Source organism: Alosa pseudoharengus, unplaced genomic scaffold (genome assembly GCF_046254945.1).
Source record: "Alosa pseudoharengus isolate Yale_2024_CS ecotype anadromous, Long Island Sound unplaced genomic scaffold, YU_APseudo_1.1 YU_APseudo_1.1_scf_2, whole genome shotgun sequence".
In the NCBI taxonomy this organism is placed as follows: domain Eukaryota; kingdom Metazoa; phylum Chordata; class Actinopteri; order Clupeiformes; family Clupeidae; genus Alosa; species Alosa pseudoharengus.
Genome location: NW_027468663.1, coordinates 38,074,752 through 38,079,740, shown reverse-complemented (window position 1 = coordinate 38,079,740; position 4,989 = coordinate 38,074,752). Strand labels below are relative to the sequence as shown.

Here is a 4,989-nt window from a genome sequence, read left to right as displayed (position 1 = left end):
CACCTATGCTCGAGGACATGAAAAGGAGTCGCCAAGGAAGCGAAAAAGAGAATTAAAACGCCAACGCGACCGGAAAAACAACAGACTTGAGTCAATATTGGAGTGGCTTTTCTAAGATGGAAAGAGCTCGTGAGGAGCAAGGATTTTAAAAGGGACGCCAAAATTGCCTGCTTTCTCCTCGACAGGTAATTCGGCCTATTTGTGTAAACATATAGTCTATGGTGTAAATTCAAAGTTTTATAGTTGCTTGGCTTACTATAGTATGGTTGTCCATAACGCTAGAATGACGTCTTCGCGTCGATGAAAAAGGATTGTCTATTCTACGTTGTAACATAAATCTGCTATGACGGATCACCGGCAAAGGGCACTGTAAATTGTAGTTATTTTTCATTGCTTTTGCTTTGTAGCCTAAATGTATCCTAATCTGATAATGGGTAGCCAATTCCAAGGGTGACGTTCACATCCTGAGGCCTGTCCTGTAGTCTTATTAATTGTAGACGTAGCCTACTAATTACTAAATTGTCTGAAAGTTTTTCACCATATGAGTGTAGCCTACACCTCAGAATGGGGGAAGGGTAGACTAGCCTAGTCCATTACACTTGTGAATGGAGCAAGGTAGACCAGCCAGCCCATTGAGACTGATCATTGAGGGTCTAAGTCATTATCATGCAGAACAATAAAATACGGACAAAACTGCTTTGATTGAACTTTAGTCAATGCATCTACCAAAATACATCTTTCCTCACGGTCATAAAATGAATGTACTTTGTTTGTGGTTAAAGTGAGACATTCTAACATGTACTGCTCTGTTTTGTCCAGCTATGAGAGAGAACTGAGAGCAGTCACATCAACACCAATGAAGGGAAAGTCCTCTAGTATTAACTACTCCAGAAGTGTCCAGCATTTCTAGTGGGACAGACAGGTCAGTCACTGCATGAAAACAATTGTTGATTCTATGTGATTGTTTGATAATAACTGAAAGTATATTTGTAATATCTTGGTGTTTACCATTTTATGTACTGTTATATGTTGTGAAACGCTCTGCTTATTCATTTCAGATGAGCATCTTGGCGCAATTGCAGAAGCCCCTGAAATTGAGAACCTTGAACAGAGGTAACCCATCAATGCTCATAATGTCTATACCCTAACCCTACATGACATTCTCTATTGTATATTTTCATGATATAAGCATTTATATATATTTTTTACAAAGCCTACATGACATGAGCATCGTGGATGAGGATGTGGACGAAATTCAATGGTCTTGTTATGTGATGCACGTGCATGCCTTCATTGTAACCTTGCCTGTAACTCAGTCTAGGCAAAATAGCACTATACAGATTAGTAACAATATGTTGAACTATATAAAATGGCGTGTATGTCTGACGACACTGCATGTCTTCCACAGGATCAGCTTTCCAGGAGACTGCAAATTTAGAATGATGGCCCATGTTGCTTCAAAGGCACCATACAAAAAGGAAGGGTTCATGTGTAAATACCATAGTTTGTTAATTTCTGTAAATAAATATATTGCAAATAACATTGTCGACCATGTTACTGTCATTTGGTGTTTCAAAATGGCAAATTACCACAACTCCTTTTTTAATTATAAGTTTGTGGATGTAATGTATAAGAGGTACAGCATGAACAGTCTCTTATCAATTCTAAAAGTTTTTATTTTCATGAAAGCAAAATATAGCAATGTACTGGTGTAAAATAAATTAAATACAGTTTTAAAAGGAACAGGCAGTACAAGAACACTAATACAAAACTATTTACAATAACACAACATTACAATATTATAGGAAGGTGATATAAATTCCAGAGATGTCCCTGAGGGTCAGGGAATTTATCCCTTATCCTACACACACAGCTTGGGATCACTCTTCTATTACCCTGTCCTAGAGATCCATGCTGTCAGAAAATGAAATGTCTATAGGTAGCATATCTGAACTCTATTGTCATCACCTGGCTCTCTTACATGGCCTAATGCTGTGATGTCTGATGTACTGCCTGTGAATCTGGAGAAAACCTTCATCTAGGCAGTGCTGTGTGTAGTGAGGCAGAAGGCTCACACAGGTGGCAGGGTTTTGTCCACAGCATTTTCTCTCCTGATCGGTTGGCATGTCTCTGCAGTGTGTACAAGTACACCAAGGCATCCCTGGCACAGGTGGGGGGACGACATGTCTGCACTGATGCATCAAACACCAGACCTGGCTGCCCCAGTAGCAACTGTGTGGTGAGGTTCCTGTGCTCTTGCAGGCTCATTCCATCCACAAGTCTCTGAAGAAATAAGACACAAGAAATAAGATCAGATAGGCTTGTTTAGGTAGCAAAGTTAGATTGTTAGCAGAGTAGTAGTAATAGTACTCTGTCATTTTTCAAGTGTTCACACAAAATGATGAATACTATGTGTATGGACAATGAAAAGGTGAAAATGTTGTGTAACATTTTCTATAGACCATAACGTAATTATGTGTCGTGATTTCACTGGCAGACAACTCGCATCATGCAGTTGACTAGCAACAGCTAGAAATTGCTACATATAAACAATGGAGATACAAACAGGCAGGAAAGCTACACCAAGCGCGTAACTGAAGCGTTCCGTTCACAACGCGTAAAATCAATTTTAGAAGAATGGTCTATTTTTTTTCTGGTGTAGTGGCAGCAGACGCAACGCAAACGAACGTGACTGGTGCAGCTTCCGAGCTAATTTCGGTGTCATTGACATTGATACTGTTTAGAGAAATATATTAAAAACACAAACCTCCGTTGCTTCTCTCCTTTGTCTTTGAAGTTCTTCCACTCTCTCCTCGTCATCTTTGGAGTCTTACTTTTTCTTTGCCTAGGAGGTCTCACCGATCCTCTGCCACCGGCTCTTGGCTTTTCTTTACCTTTCCCTCTTCCTTTACCTTTCCCTTGCACCTACGTTGCATCGACTGATCTCTGACTCTGCTCACTGAGAAAAATAGTAGGCTACGCTGTAAACATTGCCTTTACACTATTAATCTCGCACATACAGAATAACGATAGCACTGATACTGTACTAACATTAGCATGCATTCGTTTGGGAACCTGATAGCTGATGCTAGCAATGAAATAGTAGCCTACCAAAATAACGAAAACGTAAAACTATTAGGCTATTCACTTTACATAGAGGTCATACCCAACATGTTTACTGGCTATATAACTAAATGCAATGTGTAATTGTTTTCTAAAGTAACCTCTTCACTGGAAGGAACACTGGACGAAGTCGTAGTACTGGAAGCCATGTTAACCTTGGCATGAAACGGCCACCGTAGGAGTTAAAATGCGCTCGGAATGGGAGGGGCTAGAAAGTAATATTCAGTTGGTTGTCATATAGAATTTCACCGCTAGATGGGAGAAGTTCTTACACAAGGTAGCTTTAACATCAACTCGCATGGAATTATGGGAACACTCAATGCGCCTCTTCAACCCTCTGCTGAAACTGCAAGCGTAGATTGCTTGCTTATAAACTCGCACTGCGCAGAAACAAAACTTAATGTAGCCTAACTTATTTAACCGTCCAGAAACCAAATAAAATCATTCATATGCATACAATCCCCAATATGCGTTAATTAGGCCATTAGAAGAAGGCCATCTTACGAGCCTTTCGTTGTGCAAAATCGTCAACGATGTTCCCAATATTTAATGCTCTGGCTCTCGTATTTTCAATGGACAGGATAGCTAACCCACGGAGCCTCTCCTGCCCCATGCTGCTCCTTAGGTATAGGTCTTAATAAGTTTGAGTTTGGAAAAAGATCGCTTAGCTGTTGCCACAGTCACAGGCAATGTCAGAAACAACATGAGTACACACTTCCACGAATGTGGATGTTACACTGTCATAATCTACCACCAGCATTTTGGCAAGTTGAAAAATAGATGACTTCTGTGAAATCTCTGCTTTAAAGCAAGACCTGAATGAGAGGAGTTGTGTTGGGAATGTCGGTGCAATGTCTCTGCTATAATGGTCTGACAAACGTCTTGTCTTTTCAAGCAGTTCATCATCACCTGCGAGTTGAAGGGTCATAGGACGTAAAGACTCAAACACATGACAAGTTTCCCGCATACTTGCAAATCTTTGGGAGAGCTGACTGATTATGATGTCAGAGTTGCATTAAATACCTGCACTTTGAAGTATCTCTCTGCATCGGTTAAAGGTGTGATTTGTAGGATTGTTACCGAACGTTCTGTAGGCCAAAATCAAAACACTGGTGAACGTTCTCAAGACTACCAGACGCGAGCCTCTTCTGGGTTGCCAGATGTAATGAAGACTTAGCTAACGTTAGTTGACCTGCAGCTGCTTTAACGATTCTCCAACCATGACCCAGCTACACATTACGGAAACCGTGAAAACAAAACATACCTCTCTAACCAACGTAACATATTTTACTGAAGTTAGCGATGCAGATGAATTTTAGCCTAGGCTACCTGTCGTGGAGAAATATGGCCAGCTCTGCGTCAGACTTGATATTCTTCGTTTGACGAAGACGCCACCATCTCAGGAAGCTCCTCCGATGTGCACTTAATTTGTTTCTTGTTTTAATTTTGGAAATTTGCCTGCCTCTCGTAGGCGTTCATGACTACAACTGACAGCTGTTGACAGTTGGCCTTTGCTAATTTGGCAACCCAAATAGGAGGACACGCTAGCCCATTATTAATACGCTATTCTAGAATTAATCGTTCAAAACATAAACGAAAATTCCAAGAGATTCCGCCCCGTAACTCATTTTTTTTCATAGGTTTTACGGGGTTTTACGGGTTAGAGTAGTGTTGTCAAATAAGCCATTACTTCAATTCATCGTGTTTCCTTACTCTCTGACAACATATGGTGATCATTTTCGGAATGGTTACAGTTTATTTTCCATTATTTCCTACATACTGGACCTTTAAGCGCTCATCTTCCGATAGATCGTCAAAGTGACGCTTCACTCTCCGTGCTCTAACATTCTAAAGTTCTAAACAAAA

The 4,989-nt window shown here is 40.4% G+C and overlaps 1 long non-coding RNA gene across 1 annotated transcript; it reads left to right on the top strand.

Annotated features, from left to right (window-relative positions):
* Positions 1–257: 257 nt before the first annotated feature.
* Positions 258–1,533, top strand: LOC143135266 (uncharacterized). The gene is made up of 3 exons (XR_012988869.1): positions 258–922; positions 1,059–1,113; positions 1,409–1,533. It is a non-coding gene; the product is annotated as an uncharacterized LOC143135266 (long non-coding RNA).
* Positions 1,534–4,989: the final 3,456 nt, after the last annotated feature.